Raw genomic sequence first — 11,172 nt, forward strand, 5'->3', positions numbered from 1 at the left:
GGGGAAGGGAGGGAAATGCACGGGACTATGGTGGTGGCACAGGGGTGATTTGGTGATGGGAAACCTGCGGGGATTACAATCGAGATGGGAAAAAAAATGTGCAAAATGATGTAAAAACAAACTTTGTAATAAAAATGTAGGAAAATAAAATTTAAGGGATCATCAAAAAAAAAAAAAGATTTATTTTACTTATGGATACAGAACTGGGGTATAGGCCAGAGGTGCAGGGGCAGTGAGAGAATTCACCAGAGACGGAGTGGGGAGCAGAACAGGCAGAGTATACTGCTGAGGGGAGCAGAGGGCGGGTCAGGAGAGGTCTGCTGCTCCATGTGGGTCACCTCTGGGGCTGGGGATCGAACTCATGCTGAAATGGCTTTAACTTCTTAGTACTGTGCTTTAACACACTGCACCACCAGGGAGGGCCTGACAGTTGTTTCTTTTTTTAAAGACTTATTTATGCATACAGAACTGGGGTACGAGCCAGAGGTGCTGGGGCGGTGAGAGGCTTCACCAGAGACAGAGTGGGGAGCAGAACAGGCAGATCAACGAAGTACACTGCTGAGGGGAACCGTAGGCAGGTCAGGAGAGGTCTGCCGTGCCATGTGGGTCACCTCCAGGGCTGGGGATTGAACTTGCACTGAAGTGGCTACAGCCAGCTTGCAGTGCTGTGCTTTAAAACCTTGGGCCACCAGGGAGGACCTGAGGGGGAGTTTTAATAAGGTTTGCTTCTGCACTCAGCTCTCTGCCTACTCTCTAGGGTGCTCAGGGCATTCTGGACACAACAATGAAATACCTGTCCCTCCCTGCCCTGGAGAGCTACCTCCTCCCCACTCTAAGTTTAACAAACCATGATTTACATGTTTAGCTAACATCTTGCTTTTTCCCTTGCTTTCCAGGGGCAACAGGTCTTCCTGCAAAGAAGTTTCAAAGCAGAGTCAAGGAGGGAGCCTTACAAAAGCAACATCAGAACTACTGAAAGCAAGCTGGTGTCCACCAGTCACCAGACTGGCCTTAAAGAGGGGCCAGGCAACTGTAACCCATTGTCAATCTGGGACTCCAGCTGCAGGCCTGTGGCTCTGCCAGCGAGCACATGGGGCCTCTTAGTCCTCAGTTGTCAATATGTTAATAAAACTGTTTTCCAAACTGAGTCTTCCACATTCTGAGGGAACTGAGACTGGGAATTCTGGTATCACTCTCCTCATCCTGGTATAGGAGAGAGTAAAGTTAAAAACTAGCTTTTTTAGGAAGGCAGGAGCTCTTTCCTCTGCCTTTTCTCAGTTGACTTTAGCTCAAGAATAAGCAAATGCCAAAGTGGCATGTTTTGGGGAGGCACGTCCTGATCCCGTTTTATCCAGGCTCATCCTGCGGTGTATTGAATTTCCTTTCTTTTTATACATGGTTGACCCTGCATTTGTTCATTTATACCAGGATTTTCTTATAGACCAAGTAATCTCACAGCATCAATACAATGCATCCGTGTAGTTTCTCTTCCTTAGTAATTTTTCCTTTTCTGCAGCTTACTTTACAGTAACATAGTAATCACACAACATGTATATCAGCCAACTGTTTAGTAGTGAGGTTTCCTGCTAACAGTTATTTATCAGTAGTTTTAGGATAATCAGAAGTCCTATTGTAGCAGGGTGGTTCCCAGGAAAAGGGGAAGTTCCAGATTTCCTGCCCGACCCAGAGAGGAGGGTGGAGCTGAGCAGAGAAAAGAAGAGGAGAGAAGGAATCTGAGGAGAAGGAAGCAGGATGGAGAGCCAGGAGGAGACCAGGGGAAGCCACAAGGAGCAAGGAGCATGAGAGGAAGAAACCGTGCTTGTTTCTTGTTCCTGGACTGGTTGAAAGAGACATGGGTAAAAGACTTATGGGGAGCTTGACTATGGCAGTGTTTATATTGATTTTGATTTTACTCTTTTCCTCCCAGACTTGTCTGGCCATTTCTGACCCTTTTCTATGGGTCTCGGCCAGAAGGTGCTTTAAAAGGCTTATGGTGGGCCCTCCCTGATGTCGCAGTGGGTTAAAGCACAGAGCACTAAGAAGCTTAAGCCACTTCCCCATGAGTTCGATTCCCCGCCCCGAGGTGACCACAGGGCGTGGCAGACCTCTCCTGACCCGCCCGCTGCTCCCCTCAGCAGTGTACTTCGTCCATCTGCCTGTTCTGCTCCCCACTCCTGTCTCTGGTGAATCCTATCATCCTCCACATCTCTGGCCTGTACCCCAGTTCTGTTTGAATAAATAAATAGATCTTTTTTTTAAAAAAAAAAAGGCTTATGGCAGCTTTCAGGCCTGGCTTTGGCTTTGGGTCAGTCCCTTTTGGGGTGACTTTTGCCCACAAGGGGACGGGTAACTTCAGGTGTTTGATTTAGAAAATATATTCACTGTATTAAAGTATACTCACTGTATTAAAGTTCCTTTTCATTAGAGTCTTATGTTTTGTCTTGATGCGGCGGATGGCAGAACTGATTTAGGGCAGGCAGGTTTGGGGGTTCGGTGGTGCCCTCTCTCCCTGCCCTCTCACAAAAGCACATCACACACAAAATCAAGAATTTTCATCTTATTCACACATTTTTAACTAGCTTTCTGCATGGAGAAATTAATAACATGGAATTGAAAAAAAAACTATTTTAGTGACTTTTTAGGAAAATTCATCTAAACTTTAAAAGCCAGACACCTGGACAAATATTTTCTTAGACATCTCTTAAATACAAAATGTAACTAATGAATCAAAAAAGTCTGATGAGATTGATCACAATTACATTACAACATGGCTTTCTATGCATTTTCAAAATAACAGATACAGAGCACTGAGTTCAAGATGAACATGTGTTTATAGGAGATTATTTCCCACACAAAAGGAGATATTTGCTAGAGCGATCACAATCTTAAACTGCTTACTTCTGTTTCTTTGAGCTAATTTCCTTCTGTACTTCAGAGTAGCAGTTAGACTTCAAAACCTAAAATCCAGCCTCTCTGCTGTCATAAGCACTATGAAGTCTCAGCACTATGAAGCTATTTATAGCCCCTGCAGCATAAGTTCAATCCCCAGGCCAGCGAGGTGACCCACATGGCACAGCAGACTTCTGTCTCTGCCGCTGCTACCCTCAGCAGTGTACTTCAGTCAATTTTCCTGTTCTGCTTCCCACTCTGTCTTTGGTGAACCTTCTCAGCACCCTGCACCTCTGGCCTATGCCCCAGCTCTTGTAGGCATAAATAAATAAGTCTTAAAAAAAAAAAAAGCAAAAACCCAAAACTTAAAATCTCAGTACTTTGCCCTGATCAGCCTAATAAGTAGAAGTTTTCCACAATGTTCCACAATTTATGGCTCCCCTCCCACTTAGCCCTGAGGACAGAGTACTTGGAGAAAGGTGATTAAAGGAAGCCACAGCTGCTCAGCTGCAAGGCTCTGCCCCAACTCTGCAGCAGACAGTGATTTGCTATTCTTAGATTCACTCTAAGAACAGTCCATACCTTCCTCCCAGCAAACTCGTATGGCTAAAAATGACCTCATCTCCAAGGACAGGGTGCGTCCAGCACCATGAAGTAAGCTTATACATATGTTCCACTGCAAGTTGAACTTCCTCATGCTGGGCGATACATTTCAGAACCCAAGTCTGAGCCCTGCTGGTGGGAAGAGGGCCAGGGAGAGTCCCTGGGGTCTGAGCTCAGTGCGATGGCTTTCTGGGGGGCTGAATAATCCCAGACTCATGAACGCCCAAATTATCCTAAAGAATTCTTTTGGAGAAGGTCTTTGCTGCTGCAAACTATTCCCCCCCCCCCAATCAATTCTGTACCATTGCATTTCCTAGTCACCATCACATCCCACACTCCTGGAGTCAGAATCCCGGTGCATCTGTCCCGAGTCCCCACAGCACAGCCCTGAGAACATCTGCTGGCTCAGCCTCTAGCACAATCCTCGCCACAACGTAGACTTTCTGTGGTTTGGAAGTCCAAACCTTTCTTTTCAGAATCACTGTATCTATCTTTCCCTTTTAAAAAGGGAAAAAAAGTATTTCCTGAAATTCCCATAGAAAAGTCACAAAAATGTTTAAATCGTTTTCTCTGGGTTTCCCTTGACCTGCGATCCTCTTTCTCAAGCATCTCGGTCACTGAGCCTCTCTCCTTTCTCGGCTGCACCGCCTCCAGCTGCTCCTCAGTGAGCAGATCTCGGCCCATGTTCTCACTCTAGGTTTTTAATAGTAAAAGGGAGTTGGCTACGACATCCTTTTTATAATCAATTTCAGACCTTTGGTTGAAGACCCAGGATGCTGGCAAGCTTTTCCAATAGGCCACACCTATAACTTGGTGGAAGTCACTGACATGCTTAGAAAAAGTTTCTGAGCTTATCCTGAGAAAGTAAAAGTTTCTCTGGATACATAAAAACAGCATTTTCTTCCTTGGGGCCAATTCATTCTTAGTTGAGAAAATAATCTGGGAATTGAAAACACAGGAGCACTTATATTTTCTTTCTAACTTATAGCCACCATGGGGATAAAGGACCCAGATCTTATAAACTACTTTCATATTTCTCACATTGCCCAGGCTAACCTAGTATTTGCTGTATTATTTAAATCCATGTTTAACACAACGAGGTAGAAACATTTCACTCACCAACACACTTAGAAGGAGCATGTTTTTCCCTGAAAAAATATTGAAGATATGGACAAGATTTAACAAGATAAAAAGAACTGTGCTGATTTGCACTGGCTTGGGAGGGGCCGATGGACCAGGAGGTCAATGCAAAGGAGTCTTCCTCTTAGAGGACTTGGGGGCAGGGAGAGGACAGTGGACTCGAAGGTTGGTAATGCCCCTGTCCCTCAAGCCATTTGCATTGCTCTAGTCTTCAAAAGTCCTCATGCGCATGCAGTAGCAGATTTTTCTCAGGAAACTTGAGGGCACAGTGTTCCACACTGTGGTCCACCCCATGTGCTTCTGAAAGAGCCACGACAAAACCCATGTATACACAGGCCATGGGACACTGTCCCAGAGCACAGGGAAGCTTCTGGGTATCTGCAGTTCTCATGAAGAAAGAGATATATAGGCTTTGAGAACAGAGACCCAAACAATATTTGCTAGCAAGTCAAAATATGTGACTGCTTTCCATTTCTTTAAAATCATGTTTGAATTTAAAAAATTACATCAATTGCATTATTTTGTTGTTTTATTTAAATAATTAAGCCTGTGGTCTAAGGAGTGGTTTTCATCTTCCAAATTAGCAGGGGCTAGGCCAGCCCACTACCGAAACACTTCACTAATATTGGCTTCATTTTTTGGCAAATGAAATATACAAAGAACCATGGTGTTTTCAAAGAAGTCCAAAAATTGATCTTTAAAATAATTCCTGATACTTTTAGTACTTAATGTTCTCCAAATGCACTTCTTTGTTGTATTCTCCCAACATCGCCCAACCATTCACTGGTTTTGCAGCACTAACCCTCACAAAATGAAAGCTGCCTCACATATTAGAGACAGGCCATGTATACTTTCATCTTGGCAAAAAACTTAAGGGTCACTTGATATTATAAGTTCAGGAGTCCAAGTTATAATTTATATTATTACTTTGGTTTGTGTACCTGGACTCCACCATATAACACATTCTCAGTTGAGCTGCAAGCACATTTCCATATAACATTAACAATTATTTTCAGAAAGTGAATATATGTCACATTCTCCATTTTAAAAATATAAAAATACAGTTGTTCAAATTGCCAGACTCTGGGGCTAAAAACTAAAAACCAAATTCAGCATGATTTGGAACCGAAGGGAACCAGACAAAAATAAACACCCTCCCAAGAATAAGACTAAACCCTGATGTAAACTAGGGACTTTGGGTGATGTGTCAAATATAGCAAACATTCCCTTCCAGAAGGAGTGTGGGGAGGTTGCACACGTGGGGGACAAGGGGATTCAAGGGGTCCCTGTAGTATTCCACTTTTGCTGTGAACCTAAAATTGTTAAAAAAAAAAAAAGTCTTAATACAACACCTCACAAGCTCTCTTTCATTCAATCACACAACAAAGATCTCCTGGGTGCTGAGTGAATATCCCAGGTGGCATCTGTGCCCACGCCATAACTCTCCTTGAGCCAGTATCCAGTATGGATTGTATTTCTCTGGAGCATAAGCCTGAAGAGCAACATACAATTCTATTGTCCCAACATTATAAGTACCAGCTTGGCCAAAGAAGATCCCCAGGTCTCAGTTATTTCAAACATAAACTGGAATTTATAATATTTGCCCTCTTCTATTACCCAGATATTGGAAGAACAAAGTTAGACAATAGCTGTGAAAGCCCTACAGACCATAAAGCTTCACATAATTGCAATGTGTAAACTATATGTCTCCTTGCCATAACAATAGGTCTGAAAAATATGGGTTCCTTCTATATTAAAAAGATTTGGTTGTTAAGATGTGGTACATATACACAATGGAATATTACTCAGCAACCAAAAAAAGAGAAACACATGTCTTTTGCAGCAACTTGGATGGAGCTGGAAAAGATCATGCTCAGTGAGATAAGCCAGAAAGAGAAAGAAAAATACTGGATGGTTTCACTCATAGCAGGAGTATAATGGACCAGGCAAGAAAATAACAAAAATAATGAACAACCATATACCAGAGACATTTTGTGGGGGCGGAGTGGGGAATGGGATCAAAAATGGGGGTGGGGGGAAGGGAGGGAAATGCACGGGACTATGGTGGTGGCACACAGGTGATTTGGTGATGGGAAACCCGTGGGGATTACAATCAAGATGGAAAAAAAATGTGCAAAATGATGTAAAAATAAACTTTTGTAATAATTAAAAAAAAAAAGATTTGGTTGCTCATGTAAAGTATTAGTGTTGATGCCTGATAAAAGTTGATGAATAATGAAGTGTTGATTGTCCTGTGGATTAATGCAATCCCACCACCACCTGCACAAGACAGTCCAAGAGATAACCCACTGCCCTCAAGACATACAGTCCTTTTTATCAACAACCTAAACAACTCAGCACACAGTGTGCTCAGTGGAACAGCTCTTCACAGCTCCTAACAGCAAGGTGCCACATGGTGAGCAGAGAGGAGTGGGATCTGCTTCTTGGTCACACCAGCCTGCAGTCTGGCCCAGACTGATGGGGCCACCGCCACCCCTCACCCTCACCCTCACCGTGTTCTCTCCCCTTTCAACTCTCTTTTGCACACATTAACATTTAGAAGCGTGCCTCCGATGTTGTCCCTGATCAAAAAGCTTCCGTGGCTCCCCTGTGTGTAAATGACAAAACCCAAACTCTGAAACCTGGTGTTATAGGCTGAATTGAGTCGCCCAAAAAAGTTATATTGGAGCTCTAACTCCCGTATCTCAGAATGTGCCTTATTTGGAGACAGGGAATTTACAGGGGTAACTAGTTAAAGTGAAAGGGGGTGAGCCCTAGTCCAATATGGCTGTTGTCCTCATACAGTTAGGACAGAGGTACGCACACAGAGGGAAGATTCTATGAAGAGACACAGGTCGCAGACGACCATATTAGTCAAGGACAGCTGCTGGAACAGATCCCTCCACATGGTGCTCAGAAGGAACAGCCCGTTAACACCTTGCAGGGTCCCCACCCATGGTGTCCCATTTCGTTCCACCTCTAGGTCCTTATTTATGTTCTCCTGACTTGTACTGAAGTGCTCTCAAACCAGTATGAATTTAACCAGAACCTTCCTTCAAAGTCCTGCTAAGTGCTCAGACTGCTCCTGACTGGAGGTAAGTTCTTCCACTCTGTATACCCTTAGCTACCTTTTGCAATTATTTCTGTCAATGTCTCATTTTATCTACAGCCTGTGACCTTTTGGAGGACAAGAGCGGTTGGTTCCTTGCTGTATCCCCAAGGGGACTAGTCCAGGGCAAGACATAAGCCTGTGCAAATATACTTGTTTAATCAAACCAACAGTCTTTAAATGTGTCTTCTTTAACCCTGTTGATCTTTCTGCCCATTTGAAATGGCTTATACCAATTGTACAGCCTTAATTCAACACCTTCCAGAGCTATAAAGGTGAAATAGGTTTTCTTGATATGTTAGCTAGTATTCTACATTTGTTGTATATGTACCATTTCAATTGTTCTTCAGAAAAATCAGGTAAGTAACCTTACTACTAATATAAATGATTTTCCACACTATTTCAACATAAGTCCTCAGCTATTTAAATGAACTATATGCAATTAGTATGATATATACAAAAGAATACACACTAAAGAATAAAAAGTAATTATGTATTGGCCCTCCGTGGTGGCACAACAGATTAAAGCACAACACAATGAAGCTATCTGCAGCCATGGCAGCAAGAGATGGATTCCCATCCATGGAGGTGACCTACTTGGTGTGGCAGACCTCTCCTGTCTCGCATGTTGCTCCTCTCAGCAGTGTATGTCAGTCAATCTGCCTGTTCTGCTCTCCACTCTGTCTTTGGTGAATTCCCTCACACCCCTACACCTCTGGCCTGTACCCTAGTTCTTATATGCATAAATTAATTTAAAAACACACACACAATGAAGTGATAACTTAAAAAAAAAAGCTACCATTCAAATAGCTAAAATAACATGAAATGTAAAACATATATATATATTTGAAGATAGGAATGAGTAACTGCAAATTAAGGGTATTTTCCCATTATGATTCTGATGAGGAGTATTTAGAGGGTACCTTGACATTTGGCTTAGAAAATGAGCCATAATGATTTCTGCTTTCCCTCCTGCACCATTGATGAAATCTGGGTTTTATCTTGCTGGTTGTTTTTTGCAATGATGCAATAGAAAGACTCCCAAATATCTTGAGTGGCCAGAAGATGATGTAATATTTGGGAGAGGAAAAGGACGCATCATTTATCATGACCATGGGGCCTGACCTTGCACAGTCTTTATGGAAAGTCGCTGCCCCAGCAGAAAGTAGCTGAAGAATCCAAGGTGAACACAGACCACCTGGTTTGTAAGCCAAGCCTGAACACCGTTAGGACAGCAGGCTGGATTTAAGATTCTGGAACATTCGAAACATTCAGAGTATGCCTCCCTGCACAAGACCTTCATTCTGCCAGCATGTGAGAGCTGTGCCTTGAACCTGACATGAGCTCTCAGAAGAAAAGCTTTAATGGTGGAAAGAGCTCCCTGTGCAGGGCTGGATTGTGAAATTCGTCCCCACCCTAAGTTCTGTTGCAATCACCCCACAGCTTTTGTGCTCCATCTTCAAGATATGTGGAAAAGCCTCACTTAGCACAAAAACAAATGGCATTTTCACCACTGAGATTTAGAAAAAAATTATGTCTTTATCTCATTATTTTTAAACAGCATCCTCTTGAGCAAATGCAAAGGGAAAAGAAGCTTGCAGAGAAAATCTCTAGACCCTTGATTAATAGGCTGAACAAATCTATAAATGATAACCTAATTAAGCCACATGTATAGGGCTGGCCCCTACAGTCACAAATGTGTATAAAGATGAGGAATGTTGAGAACCCTCATAGCAAATCCCCTTCTCATTAAAACAATCAGTTTGAGAGGCTTTTCTGAAATCAATTGTCTTTTAACCAAATCTTTTAATTAAATGCTTAGTAAAATATACCATCTTGAAAGGCTGGTGCCCAAAAAGTCATGTTTAGGCATGTCCCCTAATCTAATATTGTCTCAGTCAGAAAACACACGAGCTGCTGGGTCCTGACACACCCAGATACATTTGCTTTCTACAGCATTTTCCATCACGCATTTGATTCATTTGAACCTCCCCTTCTTTTTGTTTCCACCCCTTACTACTTTTTTTTTTTAAAGATTTATTTATTTATGCATACAGAACTGGGGTACAGGCCAGAGATGCGGAGGGTGAGAGGCTTCACCAGAGACAGAGTGGGGAGCAGAACAGGCAGATCGACGAAGTACACTGCTGAGGGGAGCAGCGGGCGGGTCAGGAGAGGTCTGCCACACCATGTGGTCCCCTCCGAGGCAGGCAGGAATTGAACTCATGCGGAAGTGGCTTTAGATTCTCAGTGCTGTGCTTTAACCCGCTGCGCCACCAGGGAGGGCCCACCCCTTACTACTTTAAAGGAGGAAAGGAAGAGGAAAACTTACTGGTGAGTTTAATCGTGTCATTATTATTGCTCTGATGTTGAAAATGACCATATTCCCCTCTCCATCCTCCCCAAAAAGTCACTCTCAGAGTCATGCTCACCCTATTGATCAAGGGGCTCACTGTTAGTTTTTACATCCAGAAACTGCTTCATCAAAGTTGGAAGCAGTTTATTTTGATCTGCAAAAAAGTCATGTAGCCAGCAGTAAATCAGAACATTTGGGGGACAGTATGGAAGTAATCTGAGCACTGGCAACTTCAGTTTCATGGTTTAAAAAACAGTTTATAAAACACTCTGTCATATGGGTACCTACTGTGTTATTCACACTCAGTAAAGATTAATAACATCTTAATACAATTATCACCAACATGAGGAACGGGATATTTTTTAAAGTCAAGAATGAAAGCAGCCAGTCTGAGTCTGTAGCTGGATGAAAATGATGTGGGGGGTCAGGATAGCACCCCATCACTCACAGCAGCCTGGCACCACCTCCTCACCTCTCTGCTTGGCTTCTAGGGCAAGAACCTGTTCCCCCTGCTGCTGGAGCACATACGAAGATCAGCTGTGATCACTAGTGTCCTTTCCCTGCAGAAAAATCCACTGCTGCCTTTGCTTTCAAAGCAACTTCTAAGGCGTAAGCTTCAAGTTTAAAGTCAAATTCAGTCATTTCATTTTTTTAAACTATATTTTCTTTTACTGAGGTAACATTGGTTTACAAGACTATATATAGTCATTTTGTTTTCCCATTGTCCTTAGTCTACCAAATTGTATTATTTCATTCTTTAGCATATAGATTTTTTAGCATTTTAGGAAGCTTTAAGTTCAACCTCAAATCTCAAAGACAAAACCAGAGCGACCTGGAGGTACCAACCCTCCAAGTGGACAAGGAGGAGCAGTGTTCACTGGACAGGCCCGCCCAAGTGTGCATTATGTGGGGGTGACTGTGCATTGAAAATTTCTGTCAGAGGGGCCTCCCTGATGGTGCAAAAGGTTAAGCCATAGCTCTATCAAGCTCTCAGCAGCCACTGCAGCACAAGTTCAATCCTGGGCTCCAGAGCTGACCCACATGGTGCAGCAGACATCTCGTGACCAGCCCACTG

The sequence above is a fragment of the Condylura cristata genome, unplaced genomic scaffold (assembly GCF_000260355.1).
Source record: "Condylura cristata isolate star-nosed mole 26May11 unplaced genomic scaffold, ConCri1.0 scaffold00016, whole genome shotgun sequence".
NCBI classification, from domain to species: Eukaryota; Metazoa; Chordata; class Mammalia; order Eulipotyphla; family Talpidae; genus Condylura; species Condylura cristata.